The following is an 18,420-nucleotide window of genomic DNA, read 5'->3' on the forward strand; positions in this document are numbered from 1 at the left end:
ACTATATTATAGAAAATTTCTTAATCATTTAAACCTACAGGATAAAAAAGTGACAAATAATAATTTTTGAAAAGATAGCTTGTTATCAAGTACATGGAAGCACCAAAGTATATGATAAATAGGTTTTAATATTCAAATATTCTAAATTTGTTTTATATATATATTAATTACTTTTGCTCCTGGAAAGAAGGAGCAAAAGCATTTTTAAAGTTTTTTTTAATTTTATTTGTGATATATAATTATATATATATTTTTAATTTATTTATTTATTGTGGGACAATGGGGGTTAAATGACTTGCCCAGGGTCACACAGCTAGTAAGTATCAATTGTCTGTGGCAGGATTTGAACTTAGGTACTCCTGAATCCAGGGCCAGCTCTTTAACCACTGCGCAACCTAGCTGCCCCTATAATTATATTTTAAAAATATCAAATAGATATAATATACATATACACACATAAATAACATATATAATGTAAATTTTCTCATTATTACACTTAGATGTACCTAGATATATTCTAATACATATAACTTAGTATTTAAATCCTTAAATAACTTTTATAAATACCATATACATATCAATTTATATATATATATTTATGACAAATTTGTTTAAATATACTTATTATATAAGACCTAAATAACTCATAAATGCACAACACATATATTTATGTGTATTTATAAATACATATATACCTCCTGTACCCTTCCCAGTAACCCATCCCCCACCTTTCCAGATTAAACATTTTTATTTATATTTTTTGTTTTAACCTCTATCCCTCCTTTGCTCCCTCCTCTCCCACCTCCCCAAGGTGGCAAACAATTTAATATAGGCCATACACATATGATTATGCAAAATATTAACCTATCTGTCACTTAATGAAAGAATATAAAAAATACTATGCTTCAATTTGTTCCCTCAATATCAGTTCTTTTCTTGGAGGTAGATAGTATGTTTCATCAATATTGTTTGTTTTGGGTTGTCTTGAATCATTATATTGTTTTTTGTTTTGTTTTGTTTTGTTTTTGTTTTTTGGTTGTTTTTTTTTTTTGTGGGGCAATGGGGGTTAAGTGACTTGCCCAGGGTCACACAGCTAGTAAGTGTCAAGTGTCTGAGGCCGGAATTGTACTCAGGTCCTCCTGAATCCAGGGCCAGTGCTTTATCCACTGTGCCACCTAGCCGCCCTGAATCATTATATTGTTAAGAATAGTCAAGTTATTCACAGTTCTTCATCAAAGAATATTGTTGTCTCTGTGTACAGTGTTCTCTTGGTTCTGTTCACTTCCCAATACATGTATGAAATGTCATGCATGTCTTTCATTGACTTTTTCTTTTTTTTTCCAGCATGGGGCAATGGGGGTTAAGTGACTTGCCCAGGGTCACACAGCTAGTAAGTGTCAAGTGTCTGAGGCCAGATTTGAACTCAGGTCCTCCTCAATCCAGGGCTGGTGCTTTATCCACTTAGCCACCTAGCTGCCCCTTCATTGACTTTTTGTAATTCCTTTTCCATTTGGCTAAATCTGTTTTTTAGGGAGTTATTTTCCTCAGTAATTTTTTGTATTTCTTTTTCATGGTTCTCCTGCATCACTTTCAATCTTTCCTCAACCTCTCTAATTCAAATTTAAAAGTCCTTCTTAAGCTCTTCCAGGAATTTATTTTGGGCTTGAGACCTCTAGTCATTTTGTTACTATCTTCCTCTATGTTTGTGGCTTGATATTTCCTATTATCTGTCAATATTCAATTTTCTTTTCATTGTTTTTTACTCATTTTTGTGTCAACCACTTGCTGAGTTGCTAAAGTTAATAAAGTCTATTTGGTATTTGGTCCTGGAAGAGTGATCTTGTTGATCATTTGCCCCACAGAGGTAACCTGCTGCTGGATAATTATGATAACCAGTTATTCTAGTAGCAGGCCCCTGCATGACAATTTAGTTGTGATCTTCTGAATTCTGGAGCTGGTTTCATCTTAAAATAGTCTCTCTGCTGGGAGGTCACAGGGGTGGGAATCTGTTGTTGACCTTCTTGAGTGGAGCTTCACTACTGTTCAGCATGCTCAGAGGCCAGCTGTAAGTCCCTGATGTGAGGCCAGAAGCTATTGCTGCCACTGCTCCTCCTGGACACCACCTCCCTTCTACCTAGGGAAGACAGACTTTTCTAGCCTGGCTGGTAGGTTGTTTTACCTGAACCTCAGAGAGTTCAGAGGCAGTTTTATGTCAGTTTAGACAGGGAATCTGGGAGAGCTGCGTTGGGTTGCTTCCTCACTTGGCCATCTTGGCTTGAGCATTTTTTTAACAGAGAAATGAAATTATTTTGAGCACTTCTATGAACTGAGACCAATTCATATTTTTTGGAAGTTTTGGATGTAGGAGCTTTGACTGTGTTATCTTCTTCTGAAGGTATATTTTGATCTTCCTTGTCACCAAGAAACTTTTTATGGTCTGCATTTTTTTCTGTCTGTTTATGTTTGTAGTCTATTTCTTGACTTTTAAGTCCTCATTAAAGTGGGTCACTGTTCATAGGACACACTGCTCCAAGCTTCAGGGGGTCCTTGGTGGTAAGATTTAAAGAGAGGATAGTTCTCTACTCACCGGACCTGTGCTCTGGTCTGTAAATAATCCCAGGTCTACTTGCTTTTTAATCTGAAAACAAAATTGCCCTTCCCCAACCTGTGTCCACCACTCAAGACTGCTTCCTGGTTCCCAGCATTGGCAAAACAGCCAAGTTTCACCTCAGAAACAGCAGAGACCCCTGTAATCTCCCCCCTGGCCAGCCACTCAGCCCTCTCACCAGACCATGAGCTTAGTTCCAGAAGCAACCACCACTGCAGCCAATTCAGAGGCTCTGGCTGTATCTTTCTATAGTGCAGACAGCCTGGGGCTAGATCTGCATGTGGGGTTGCAAGACTGTGCTACACTGTAACCCTGTTACAATAGGCCTTTCCTGCCAACCTTCTAACCCATCTTTGGCTTGAAAATTATCTCACCCCATCCTTTTGTGGGTTCTGCTACTCCAGGAATTGTCTGATGGCATAATTTGGAGGTTTTGGGGATGATTGTGTGGGTATCTCAGAGGGGTTACTGCCTTTCTTCTGCCCCCAAGAGATGAAATTATTGACACAAGATGAGGGTAAAGCCATACTCAGTCTTATGCTTTGTAATTTTATCTTTACTAACCTTCCTACTCTAGGGTGATCCTGGGCAAATTTCTGTATGATGCAACCCATAAATCATGGAGAAGGAGTGAGTTGGGGAGGGTATTTTTTGGGGGGATGCAGGACTCTTGCTTTAGAACTTAGAACATAGAAGACTAGAAATGCATGGGAAAATATCAGACTCAACACATGGTTCTTCAACCTGTACAATTTCAAACAGAAATTTCTAGCCCTTGCCAATGATTCTCATTCTAGTCTCTACTTCTACTCTCCATCCAGTCATATTCAAACCACTGATCTCTAGTCTCAGTACTGCTGGTAAAGATCTACACCATGATTATCAGTGATCCCCCAAAATTTCAGCAACCTTCATATTATTATGACCTCTTCCAGAATAGGAAGAAGTGGACCATGGCAACGAGCAACCCAGGAGTCTGACTCACAAAGTCTATTACTATAAATTGGTATAAGGAAGGCAGAGGAACTGATTCTGAGGAACAGTATCCTTTATGACAGAATCAATCCAAAAAGCATTCAAATAATGCCATAAGACAATTCCTGGAGCAGCAAAATCCACAGAAGAATGTGTTGAAATCATCTTCCAACTAAGGACAGCTTGTAAGGTCAGAAGGTTGGAACTGCTTTTTTGAAACAGGACTGGAGCTCAACCCCACAGTAACCCTGACACAGATCCAGTCCCACAAAGGCCTCCCCAGAGAAAGATACCCCCGCAGAGCTACTGAATCAGCTACAGCACCAGTCTAATCTGGAACTAAGCTCACAGTCTGGTGAGAGAGCTGAGCCCTTGGCAGGGGGGAGACTGCAGGGGTCTATGCTGGTGCTGAGGCAGAACTTGGGTTTTTCACCCCTGCTGGGAACCAGGAGGTAGACTTGAATAGCAGTGGCCCAGGTGAGGGAGGGACACAGGCTTGTTGGATCTGATAAGCACAACACACAAAGCTGGTTGATAAGCAAGTTTGGCTGGGGTCATCTGGGGACCAGGAAACAGGCCAGGTGAGTGAAGAACCTGCTGGGACCTTCTGAAGGTTGGGATAGTGCAGCTTGGAAACAGTGCCCCACTTAAAGGAGCTAAAAGTCAAGTAAAAGAAAGGGAAGATGAGCAGACATAGAAAGGTGAGGACCTTAGAAAGTTTCTTTGGTGACAAAGAAGATCAAGGTGTACACTCAGAGGAAGATGCCAATGACAGGGCCCCTATATCTAAAGCTTCTAAGAAAAATACAAATTGGTCTCAGGCCATAGAGGAACTCAAAAAGGACTTTGAAGATAAAGTTAGAGAGGTAGAGGAAAAAATGGAGAGACATGAGGGTGATGCAGGAAAGACATAAGAAAAAAGTCAACACCTTGAAAAGCCAAATTGGCCAAATGGAAAAGGAGGTACAAAAGGTCTCTGATGAGAATAATTGCCTAAGACTTAGGATTGAACAAATGGAAGCTAGTGCCTTATGAGAAACCAAGACACAATAAAGCAAATCCAAATGAATAAAAAAAATAGAGAGCAATGTGAAATATCTTCTTGGAAAAACTGCTGACCTGGAAAATAGGTCCAGAAGAGATAATCTGAAAATTATTGGTCTACCTGAAAACCATGATTAAGGAAAGAGCTTAGACATCATCTTCCAAGAAATTGTCAGGGAAAATTTCCCTAATATTCTAGAAGCAGAAGCTAAAATAGAAATTGAAAGAATCCACTGACCACCTACAGAAAGAGATCCCAAAAGGAAGACTCCTAGGAATATTATAGCCAAATTCCAGAGCTCTCAAGTCAAGGAGAAAATATTGCAAGCTGCAAAGAAAGAATTTAAGTACTGTGGAGTCCCAGTCAGGATATCACAAGATCTAGTAGCTTCTACATTAAAGCACCAGAGGGCATGGAATTTGATATTCTAGAGGGCAAAGGAACTGGAATTACAACCAAGAATCACCTATCCAGAAAAACTGATCATAATCTTTCAGAGGAAAAAATGGGACTTCAATGAAAAAGAGGACTTTCAGGCATTCATGATGAAAAGACCTGAACTGAATGGAAAATTTGAAGTTTAAATACATAGTGAACCATAAAATATTGGATTTGGGGGACATAGCTGGGTTCATGTAGTAAGTGGCTCTCTTGATCCTGAGGCCAGATTTTGGCTGGGATCCCCCTGGGTCCAGGTTGGATACTTTGTCCACTGTGTCACCTAGTTGCCCCATGATGGCATCCTTAGGGTTAAATTGAGGGCTGAGGGGAATGCACTTGGGGAGGCAGAAGGGCAAAGGTAGCATGGGGTGAAAACCCACATGAAAGAAACAGGAAAGGGTTTATGGAGTAGAGGAAGAGTTGATGGAGGAGCAGGGCAGTAAATGAATTTTACACTCATCAGAATTGGGTCAAAGACCTCAATCTCATCAGAATTAAATCAAGGAAGGGGCAGCTAGATGGCGCAGTAGCAAAGCACCGGCCCTGGAGTCAGAAGTACCTGAGTTCAAATCCGGCCTCAGACACTTAACACTTTTGAAGAGGGATATGGTAAAAGAGGATGGATAATAAAGTAAATATTATTGGGAAGGGAATAGGATGGAGGGAAACAATTAACAATAGGAATTATGAAAACGAGAAAAGGGGGGAATTGTACAAAAAATATTTATAGCAACTCTTTGTGGAAGCTAAGAATTGGGAATCAAAGGAATGTCCATCAATTGAGGAATGACTGAAGAAGTTGTGGTATATGATTATAGTTGAATGGTATTGTGCTGTAGGAAATGTCAAACAGGATGATCCCAGAAAAACCTGGAAACCTCATATGAACTGATGTATAGTGAATAGATGTATAGCAGAACTGGGAGGACGTTCTGCATAGTGACAGCAGTATTGTTTGATAAGCATTTGTGAATGACTTAACTACTCTTAGCAATGCAATGATCCAAGACAATCCCAAAGTACTAATGATGAAGCATACTATCCACCCCATAGAAAGAACTGATAAAAAAGAGCACCTATGGATTGTAGATATATAACCTATATCAGATTGTTTGATATCTTGTGGAGGGGGTAGGAAAGGGAGGGAGGGAGAAAAATTTGGAACTCTAAATCTTATGAAAATGAATGTTGAAACATACCATTACACGTAACTGGAAAAAATAAAATAAATGTTTTTTGCCCTAAAAAAAAAAAGAAAAAGAAAAAAGAGGGAAAATGAGCAAACAACAATAACAAAATAATCTGACCATAAAAAGCTATTATGATGACAGGGAAGATCAAGATACAAACTCATAAAACAAAACAATGGGGGGTCGGGGAAACGGTGAAGCAAAGATGGAAGAGGAAAGGCAGTTACTTGCCTGAGCTTGCCCTAAGACTCCTCCAAATACCTTCAAATAATTCCATAAGACAATTCCTGGAGCAACAGAACCTAGAAAAAATACAGGGTGAAATAATTTTCTAGCTAAAGCTAATTTAGAATGTCAGCAGGAATGGGCTGTTGTACAAGGGTGAGAATGGAGTACAGCACAGTACATGCCATACCAATGAAGAACTAGACAGCTTAGACCCAGACTCAGTTACAGCAAATCAGGAGCAGGCCTTCGGAGCCTCTGAATCAGCAGTGACAGCAACTGTTTCTGGAAGAGAGGTAGAGGAAAAAATGGAAAGAGAAATTAGAGTGATACAAAAAAAATCATGAAAAGGTCAATAGCTTGGTAAAGGAAACACAAAAAAATACTGAAGAAAATAACACCTTAAAAGCAGACTAGGCCAAATGGTAAAAGACATACAAAAAAAAAAGAGGAAAAGAATGCCTTGAAAAGCCAAATTAGCCAAATGAAAAATGAGGCACAAAAGCTCTCTGAAGAAAATAACACCTTAAAAATTAGGATTGAGGTGCAGCTAGGTGGCGCAGTGGATAAAGCACTGGCCCTGGATTCAGGAGTACCTGAGTTCAAATCCGGCCTCAGACACTTGACACTTACTAGCTGTGTGACCCTGGGCAAGTCACTTAACCCTCATTGCCCAGCCAAAAAAAAAAAAAATTAGGATGGAGCAAAGGTTATCTAATGCCTTTGTGAGAACTCAAGAAACAATAAAGACAAACAAAAAAATGAAAAAATAATGTAATGTGAAATATCTCAATGGAAAAACAACTGATTTGGAAAATAGATCCAGGCGAGATAATCTGAAAATTATTGAACTACCTGAAAGCCATGACCAAAAAAAAAAAAAAAATAGCCTAGACATTATCTTTCAAGAAATTGTCTGGGAAAATCACCTTGATATTCTAGAAGGAGGAGGTAAAATTGAAATTGAAAGAATCCACCAATCACCTTCTGAAAGAGATCCTAAAAGGAAAACAATTCAAGTATTGTGGAGCTACAGTCAGTGGAGCTACAGTCAGTATAACACAAGATTTAGCAGCTACCACATTAAAGGATCAGAGGACTCAGAATATGATATTCCAGAAGGCAAAGGAACTGGGATTACAACCAAGAAACACCTATCCATCAAAACTGTGTATAATCCTTCAGGGAGGAAAAATGGGAATTCAATGAAGAAAGGACTTTGAGGCATTTTTTTTTAAAGGAAGAATATAAAACTATTTACTGACCACTGTTCACCAGTATTTACAATAAAGTAAACAATATACAGTTGTATAACATTCCAATGACTACAAAGTTATTTTTTTTGCCCGACTCCCACAGAGCCAAGTGAAGGAAATACTCAAAAGGCTGGTTCTACATGGTGAAGGGATGGGGTGGGATAAAGAAGGAAAAACATGCACACTGAGAGTATAGAAGACTACCTAACATGGGTGTGTTTGCTTCCTCATTTATGCCCATAGTTAGGAAAACACCCCCCGCTGCAAAGGCCTGCCCTTTGGGCAGAATACTGAAGTTCCAGCAGATAGGGAGGTTACTACATGATTAAAAGAGGACCTTTGGTTAGTAAAATAAGATGGGACACCATCTGAAAATCAAGGCCAAAATGGTTCTAGTTCCACAGCATTTACCCATGCATGCTTCTAACCTAGGACTGGACACCATCAATGATCGAGATGTCAGCTGCAAACAAGCCTGGCCAAACTTCCCCAAGTCCTGGCAGATGGGGCTCTGACCCACAAGGCTTCAGGGAGAGGATCCCTTCTGGATCAATGTGGAGCAGCCTCCTGGGTGTATCTGGGTGCCTGAGCATTACTGCCAGCACTCCAGCCAGGCTGCAAAGGGCTCACATTATCATTCTGTTCCCTTTAAAAACAGTTAGTGTTTGGAAAAGTGAAGACAGGACATTTTCTCTCAGTCAGGAGGAAGAGAACAATAATGGAAAATGGCTGCCAGAAGCAATCTGTCGATGGGTTTACCTCTAGGTATAAAATGTAGCTTTTAATTAGTAAGTTGGATTTCAAGTGAAATGTCAATATTCTACACGGACACAACATTTTCTTGGAGAGCTAACCTTAGGCGTACATGGGGGCTAAACATTTCTTAGGATTCAGAGTAGTGACTACACAGAAGGTATTAATCAGTATTTATAAAAGTTTTTCTCTACTGTGGAGAAAGTTAATAATTCCATCATATCAAATACTCTTCTGTGATCAACATTAAGTAAATGCAGAAAGCTTGTATTTACTTGTTCAGTTACCACTGCTGTTGATGCAAAATAAAAACCAGCCCAAACAAAAAACAAATCAAACAAAAACAAAAACCTACTTAAAAACCTACCAATTCAGTTCTCATTAGATGTAAATGGTGCTCACACTGTTAACAAATCAAAGAATGGAACTGAGATCCAGATTGTATAATATATATATATATGTTTTAAAAAGCAACACCAATGATTATTGTGCTTCATCTTCAGGACAGGAGTGCCAGGTCAGCCACTCCTTGTAGAAGGCGATGACTATCTGAGGGCATTTCATGTTTGTTTCCTTGGCCAGCACCAAGTCGGCCTCATCAGAATCTTTCCACTTCATGAGAAACATCAGTTCTCCGCTGCTGTCTGTAGCACCAATGATTCATTCTGGATCAAGGCCTCGAGTAAAACCTCTCGGTTTGTCAGCCAACTCACGCTTCTTCTTGGACCTGCTGTCATCCGACTCACTGTCCAATAAGGACTTTCTCTTGGCGCCATCTTTTTCTTTGCCAGCCTTCTGAGAATTCAAAAAGGCTTCAATCAACTTGGGACAATCCAAGTTCTCCTCGGGCTCCCACGTGTTGTCAGCATCTGTGAATCCTTTCCATTTTAAGAAATATTCCACTTTCCCATTGACCACGCGCGGGTCCAGCACCTTCTCCACCACAAACTCCTCGGGCTCTGCTTCTTCCACTTTCTTACTCTTGCCATTCTGTTTCTTTCCCATCTTTTGCAATGTAGTTTTATTGGAGGCCATTTTTTATTGCAGACTTGAAGAGCTTTTATTCACTGCCACTCCGTCAGGCCACTGCTGCTCCCCCTGCCGCCTGCCTGTGTGCGTGAGGGAGTTCGTGCCCTGCCCGCAACCGCTGGTGCCGCTGCTGCTGCTGCCAAGCAAGAAGACAAGATGGGCCCCTGGCCTTCTCCATACACATACATACATACATGCACATATACATATACATATACATATACCACACACACACACACACACATATATATATATATATATATATATATATATATTCCTTAAAGTCAAAGGATGACCTTAAGGTTAAAATTATTTACTTTGTACCCCACACAATAACTAGCATAGTATCCTTCTTAGGCTACTTCCTTCACTCAGTAAAATACAAATGCTTTGAAGGTAATGATTGTTTAACTTTCATCATCGTCACCTCAATGTTTAGCACAATGCTTAGCACATATGACGTATTTAATTAGTTCTTGTTGAATGGAATTCAGTACTGAAAGAGGTTCTTTATATTTTAACTCTTGTAAGAATTCTTGTTCAGTTCCTGTACAATCTGTGTTCTTCTTTGAGGTTTTGTAGATGTTTTGAAGTCATTCTTAACTTCTGTGGTTGGCATGAGCTTCCATATCATCACAGTAGAATTCTATGGATGGATTCTTTGCTCTTTCTTCCAGTCTACTTCTTGACTGGCCTTTGTTGGACTTTGCTTATTTCTTGGAAATGGGGAATCAATGATTAGCCAGAGTTTCTAACTTTTTTTTTTTGGAAGGAGCAATGAGGGTTAAGTGACTTGCCCAGGGTCATACAGCTAGTAATTGTTAAGTGTCCAAGGCCGGATTTTAACTCAGGTCCTCCTGAATCCAGGGCCGGTACTCTATCCAATGCGCCACCTAGCTGACCCCAGAGTTTCTAACTTTTTATGACCGTTTGCTGTTATTGCAGGTTAGTGTGGAGGCCTAGAAGTTTTTGGTGCTTCTAGAGTGTTTTGATTTGGGAAGATGTTTGTTCCTATCCTCCTCATATGTGGTCTGTAAGTTCCTAACTAAGGTATGGGTCTGTTTGATCATATGTGGTTGAGTTTCAGTAAATTGTTTCTGATCTCACTGTTAGACCACCAGGAGGTTTTGAAAGTTCATATCAACTGAACTGCTTAACTCCCATTTGGTGTTGACTTTCTATTTTATTTATTTATTCATTTATTTAAAGTTTTGAATTCCAAATTCTATCCCTCTCTCATTCTCTCCTTCCATAATCTCCCCCCTCCCCAAGTTTATAAGGAATCAGTATAGGTTATACATGTGCAATTATGTAAAACATCACCATACTAGTAATTTTAGTGGGGCACTATTTCCAAGCTGTACTGTCCCAAGCTTCATGGGGTCCCAGGTGTTATGATTTAAGGAGGAGCAGGTGTGTCACTCACCTGGCCTTTTCTCTGGTCTGTAGATAACCCCAGGCCAACTTGCTAATTAAGCAAACAGGAAAACTTTGTGCTGTGGCTATTAGCTCTGATGAGCCTCGCCCCTCCCCCTACTTCCTGGTTCCCAGCAGGGGTGAAATGCCCAAGTTGTCCCTTAGAGCCAGCAGAGGCCCCTGTTATTCCCCCCACCCCCTGCCCCACTCAGCCAGACCATAAGCTTAGTTCCAGAATACGCTGGTGCTACATCTGATTCAGAGACTCTGGGGGTCTCTTTCCCTGGTTCAGCCTGCCTGGGACTAGATCTGTGTCAGTATGACTGTCGGGTTGGGCTGCACTCCTGTCCTGGCACAGCAACCCCCTCCTGATGACCTTCTAAGCCATCTTCGGCTGGAAAATGATCTCAGCCCGTTCATTTGTGGATTTTGCTGCTCCAGGAATTGTACTATGGCATTATTTGGAACGATCTGGTGTTGATTTTCTGCCTTGTTTATTCAATTCCAGGTTTATATGAGGGACTAAAGGTTAGAACCAAATACCCATTCTGTTATTGGGCTTAGGACCACAAGCAATGGTTTTGTTACTTTTTCCTTGCTCCATACACAGCTAGGGCCTCTCTCATCACCAATCCTTCCTGAAATTATGACCTAGAATTGGGTAATGTGCAACAGAGTTGCCCACCCACTCCTGCTTCCAGCACTGGTTCAGAGGCTCATGGTATTCCTTTCTGCTTCAAGGCTTCAAGCTGTAGTGTTCAGTTATCCCCTTTACTGTCTGTGGGAAGTTGAATGAAATTCCCCTTGCTCTGCAGAGCAATTGCAACTGCTCCCAATCCCTCTCTTTCTGTTGTACTGTGATCCTGGCCAATGCCTCTCCCACTATATGCAGACCTCTCTGATTAGTGTCTTAAGCTGTCCTGGGCTAACAAAAAATGGTGTGCTGTATCTCTTTCTTGGCTTTTCTGATCAGAATTCAGTATATCTCATCTTCTAGGATTTTGTGGAGGAGGTATGTTTGGTAAACTGGACAAAAATGCTTACTTACCTCACCATCTTGTCTGCCCCCTGGGCTCTTTATTTTAATTGAATTTTTCATGTTTTCTGTCATGCATGTAATTTCATTTTGCACTTTTGCCAAAAAAGTTTTCATGTGTTTGCAATGTCATCCACATAATAATCTTTACAGGCACCTGTACATATAGCAATAAAGATATTTTTTCAATAAAAAGTGTTAGATACCTGTCTGCTCATGGTCATATGCCTCTTTTTATTTTTCCAATTAATATTTCCTCCTTGAAATGATTAATTTCCTTCTATCTTGCTGCCAATGTTTAAGCTAGCAGCAAAGATTTATTTGCAATGACACTTAAACTTTTGCCCTATTAACTTAATTTGTTTTGCTAAGGGCATAAAATATTTATGTTTGTCCAGTTTGTCCTTTTATTGTCAATCCTGTGTTCTTCTTGGTTGAGTTCACTTTGTTCACACCAGGTGTATTAAAATCATTGAAATCCTACAGCTAGAGTTCAGTGTGTTAACTAAATTTAATCATAGATAGAATTTCATACAGGAGAGATGATAGCTCATGGCCCCTACAGTAATAGGTAAAACCTAATTTAATATTCTGAAAAATGTGAACCATGAAATGAAATTTCAAATAATAATTCTTTATAAGATAAAATGTTAATTAACTCTTTATGAATCAGAGTAGGGTGTGGATGATATGTCAAATCATCATTACCTCAAATTATGACTATAGTGTTAAATATTAAAGATTAAAGGAGGAGGGGGCAGCTAGATGGCACAGTGGATAAAGCACCGGCCCTGGATTCAGGAGTACCTGAGTTCAAATCCGGCCTCAGACACTTAACACTTACTAGCTGTGTGACTTTGGGCAAGTCACTTAACCCCAATTACCTCACCAAAAAAAAAAAAAAAGATTAAAGGAGGAAATCATTAAGGTGAAATTGATGGACAAAGAATTTTGATTTGCAAGCATGTTTTAACTAGCAATAAACTATTCATTAAAAGGCTTTATTGACCCACAAACGATAGTAGAGAACTTTAAAGCCAGACTCTAGGTTTTGTAGGTTATCCTAGAAGCAATATGAAATCATTCATTTTTTCAAGTAAGAGTTAGTTGGTCAGATAAGTATTTTAGGAATATTGATTTATATAGAAGAGGGATGGATTAGGTTAGGAGAGAAGCTATACAAAAACTATTGCAAGGTTTCTGGGGGCAAATCCAAGATGACAGAGAGAAGCCAGGAAGTTGCCTGAGCTCTCCCATGTTTCCCTCAAAATTAAATTAAATCAAGCCTCTAAACAGATTCTGAAACTACAGAACCTAAAAAAAGACAGAGAAAGACACAGTCTTCTTACTAGAGATAATTTAGAAGACTTCAAGAAAGGTCTTAGCTGTGCGAGTGGCACAGCTAAAAGCAGCACAGCTGAGAGTGGTAAGAAGCTTGCAACATTGACCCCTGTGCCCCAGGAGCAGACTTCAACTTTATAAGTTTAAAAATAGGCTACAATAAGACTAAGAAACAAAAAAGAGCCCTTACCATTGACAGCTTCTATGGTGAAAAGGAAGACCAAAACAGAAACTCAGAAGAGTTACTCAAAATGCCTACAAGTGAAGACTCAAGTGGGAAGATGATCTTGTCTCAAGGACAAAAAGCCTTCTTTAAAGAGCTCAAAAAGGCTTTTAAGAATCAAATGAGAGAGACAGAAGAAAAACTGGGAAAAGAAATGAGAATTATATGGGAAAAAAACACAAAAATTGATTGAAGAAAACAATTTTTTAAAAAATGCAACTGGCCATATGGAGAAAACACTGGCCAAATAGAAAAGGAGATGCAAAAGCTTACGGAGGAAAATAATGCCTTAAAAATTAAAATTGGGCAGATGGAACCTAATGACTCCACAAGACACCAAGAATCTGTCAAGCGGAATCAAAAAACTGAAAAAATAGAAAACAAAATTTATTGCAGTCTTCTAAATAAGTAGTGCTGACAGCCTCTCCTTAGATAAAAATTATGTGAATGGATAAAAGTTGATGAATGCAAGAGGGGGTACACATAGAATGAATAAGGCTTGGTAATTAATTTGATATGTGATATTGGCAAACCTGTGTGACTGAATAGATAGTCTTATCATGAATAGAAAGGGGAAAATTTGCCAAAAAATTGAGTTTTAGGAAAACATGGTAAATTTTATTTTGGACAATATGGCTGATATTTTATGGGTTATCTACATGGTGCACAGTTAAATTGGTCAATTATAAGGTTAAGACTGAAGGGAAATAAGGGAGACCAGATGGATGACAAACTGAGAGAATAGGGAAGGGTGGAAGAAAGAAAAATTAAAAGTCTTAGTGAGGATCTAGAGTAGATTTAAGAAGGCTGAGACATAAGGAAAGTTGGTAGGATAAAAAGTTATAATCATATAAAGGAATTTCAGAAATCTGGATAATAGAATTAGAAAAAATAAATTTTAAAAAATGACCAAAAGGTTCGTTTTGGGAAAGTATGGCAAAACATCCATGAAATCATGCAGAATGTTGGGATCCCCTTGTTCCCCAGAGGGGAAAATAACAGAAAGAAAGAAGGAATGTCAGAAGCAAGGATAATCAATCAGAGTAGACTTAAAAGTCACATGCTTAATTTATTATATACCTAAAAATAAAAGCAAGCTCTATATAACAGTAATTCTTCATTTCACTTAAAAATTGTTTACTTTTGTTCTACAAAATGTAGAAATGCTCATTTAGCTTGTATTTGTTAAGTTCAGAATAAAATAAAATATTTTTAATTAAAAAATATGGATGGTGATCAAGAATGTTTGAGGTGGAGTGAAAAATGAAGGTTATAGGTGTTTAGAAGAAGAATCAATAGAGGTCAGGGTATTCATAAAGATTATATATATTCACAATCTTCATTAGCTCCTCAACCTCTAACATTCATAGGGATTCTCTCTCTCCATGAATGCATGTAATTATTTGTTAATGTATGTTTTGTGTTATGTGATATATAATATGTATATGTCTGTATATATGTGTGTATACCATATGTTTTGTGTATATACATGTATGCTTGTGTATGTGTATACTTGTGTATGTATACATACATGTACATATTAAACATCACATGTATAGCACAAAATATTCATTAACAACTACATACATATATGGAGAGAGAGTCCCTATGAATATGTTAGAGGTTAAGGCATTAATGAAAATTGTGAGTTAGGTATTGAATTCCTTGAGTCAGGAGGAAGAGTGACCTGGAGAATGGTAAATGATTCTAACAAGGAAATGGACTAATGATAAAAAAGTAATTAAATGAGCCTCAAAGGAGAAGTTGCTTTTGAAAGGCAGTAAATGAATCCAAAAATGAGAGGGGGCGGTTAGGTGGCACAGTGGATAAAGCATCGGCCCTGGATTCAAGAGTACCTGAGTTCAAGTCTGGCCTCAGACACTTGACACTTACTAGCTGTGTGACCCTGGGCAAGTCACTTAACCCCCATTGCCCCACAAAATCAAAAAAACAACAAAAAAATGAGAGTCAAGGAGTAGCTGCTACTCCTTTTGGCCCAATACTTCCTAGAACCTGAGAGAAGAAGAATATAGGAAAGGGTAGCCAGAGATGCCATAGCTCCTGGGGAAATCTAGGTTTCTAACAGTTCCAGAATAGATAAGTGAAAATGAGTGTTAATAGCAGTAGAGTAAAGGTTCCAGACACCATAATAAAGAAGGATAGAGGAAGATATTGACTGTAGCAGGGTACAACTGAGATGGATAGGGATGATATATGATAAATGAAAGTAAGAGTGTTTTCATGTCACAAGATATTGAATAAAACTTGAGAATAAGAGAGGGAGCTGAGAAGTGAGTAGTGGGTGATTAGTGAGGGTAGGTGACCCTTACTAGCATAGGATTTTGGCTATTAAAAGCAGGGTTATCAGAGTGGACATAATGTTATAATAGGAGGGTGGAGGTAGTAGAAATCATAATTTTTAGTCAATCTAATAATATAATGTGATATCTGTGGTGGTGGATGTTATCATCAGGTAGGGAATATTTGGGGTTATTTTCAGATGAGTGGAGTGGAGATGGAGCTCTATTCTTTGTGCCTTCATGTGCTATGGCTTTCTTCAGATTTGGGGGTGGAGGAATTAGAATATAGTAACAAAGATAATCATTGTCTTTATTTGTATGGACTGATCCATCCTCTTTACCTTATTCTTGGCAACATTGTAAGGTTAAGAGATAACTTCCTTACACACCAACAAATTTTAATAAAATACACATAGACTTCATATATGCATACACTTAAGAGGGGCTTTAATTTTTTTCTTAGACTACTGATAGTCTATTAATATGATAAATTCTTATTAATGTGTATTACTAAAACTCATTAGTGAAGCACATACTTTAGATTTCTATTTCATTTGTCAAGTAAGTGATTGTCTAAGGCAGAGTGCTGATCTGGTATGAAATGTCTGAGAGTGAAGAAAAATGAAATGATCCAAAGTATTATTTTGGCTTGGAATAGAATGCACTTGTTGAAAGAAGAATAAGAAAGCAACCATTTGATATCTATTACCAATGAAGTTTTTCATGGCTTCAAATATAGATTTAATAATAGTGTATTTTTCTTCTGCCGGGACACCCATATTCCTTTCACCCATGACCACACCTATAAACTTATAAACAATTATGACCATAACCTATAAACAATTATGAAGTGGTAAATTTTATTTTTATGTCCCCTTTCCTTTATAGGATATCTATATTTCAGCTACCAACATGTCTGGTTCCATCATTCTATCAAACTTCCTTGTCAACCTGTGGCACAATGGATATAGAGCTGGACTTGGAACTAAAAAAAAACAGAGTTCAAATCTAGCCTCAGACTTTACTAGCTAGGTGATTCTGACCAACTAATTTAAACCTCTGTTCACTTCAGTTTCCTCAAATGTAAAATAAGAATAATGATACCATCTTCCTCCATGGTTGATGTGAGGATCAAATGATATAACATTTGTATAAAGCACTTAACACAGAGCCTGGCACTTATCAGGCACCATATAAATGCTGATTTTCTTCCTCTTTACCTTTTACTTCTGTCACCAAAATTATTTTAATTATGTGTATCTTTCCTAAGGGCAATCTTCCCTGACCCTGCAATTTCCTCAATGTATTACTTAATACACTGCATCTTCCTCTCTGATAAAGTGTACATTATATTCCCTAATTCCATTTTTTGATCGCTCATTTTCTCTTCTGCCCCCTATAGCAAGATCCGTGGAAATGAAAGTGGTCACTCTAAGGTCACCATTTACTTCTTTGTTGCCAAATCCCACTAATTTTTTTTCTCAATTATCAAACCTTTTCTTTTTAACTCTCTTTTCTTTCTTCTTTCCTTTCTCTCTCTCTCTCTCTCTCTCTCTCTCTCTCTCTCTCTCTCTCTCTCTCTCTCTCTCTCTCTCTCTCTCTCTCTCTGACTCTTCTCCCTTAAGTTCTGTGACATTTCTATTTCTTCTCCTATTTGGTTAACTGTTCTCTCTCCTGTGGCTACCTAAATTGAATACCCCCAACTCTACTATTAATGCTTTTCTTTTCTCTTTATATTTTATTCCTTATCAATCTCACATACTCACTTGATTTCAACTGTTACTTTTGTAACAATGACTTGCAAGTCTACATATATATCTTGATCTCTTCCTTGAGCCACAATTAACCATCTTCCACCAATTGTCAAAAAAGAAAATTGAAAATACACCGCCTTGGGGGGCAGCTAGGTGGCACAGTGGATAAAGCACCAGCCCTGGATTCAGGAGGACCTGAATTCACATCCGACCTCAGACATTTGACACTTACTAGCTGTGTGACCCCGGGCAAGTCACTTAAACCTCGTTGCCCCGCCCCTCCCCCCAAAATAAACTGCCTTGATATGGGCTCTCATTAGGTCCCATAATTGTGGCTTGCCGATAAAACATATCATCCCCAACATGACCTGCAGAACACTGTGTTGGAAGGTCATGGGCCAAATCGCAAAGTTCCTTATTAATCTGTTTCAGCTTCATGGTGTGTGCTTCTTTCCGAATGACTGCGCACTCTCTCAGTGGGCAGAAGGGTCCGGCCAAAAACTCGGATTATGCTGGGCGGTGGGGAGGGGTTGGGGAGAGGCGATCTCTCTTCTCACACTGGCTCCACCGACACAATCGCACACAGGCACAGAGAGGCCCCCTCAAGCTTCAGCCTCAGCCTCCTCCCAGCACAGCAGCTGGTGCCTCCCCAACCCTATGGGGCTCACGCGCAGAACACCCACAATATATTTTCTGTTCATTTCTACATCTACTATTTAGATCAGGTATTCCCTTTGGACAGAAAAGGCACAGATACGCATTGGGGAACTTGTTCCTTCTACAACACAATGTTCCCACTGAGACAATTCGGCAATTTCTTAGCAGACT

General features: G+C 38.9%; 1 pseudogene; it reads right to left on the bottom strand.

Annotated features, from left to right (window-relative positions):
- Nucleotides 1-8,976: 8,976 nt before the first annotated feature.
- On the bottom strand, nucleotides 8,977-9,565 carry LOC122750776 (annotated as a pseudogene).
- Between the last annotated feature and the right edge of the window lie 8,855 nt (nucleotides 9,566-18,420).

Source organism: Dromiciops gliroides, chromosome 3 (assembly GCF_019393635.1).
Source record: "Dromiciops gliroides isolate mDroGli1 chromosome 3, mDroGli1.pri, whole genome shotgun sequence".
Lineage (NCBI taxonomy): Eukaryota > Metazoa > Chordata > Mammalia > Microbiotheria > Microbiotheriidae > Dromiciops > Dromiciops gliroides.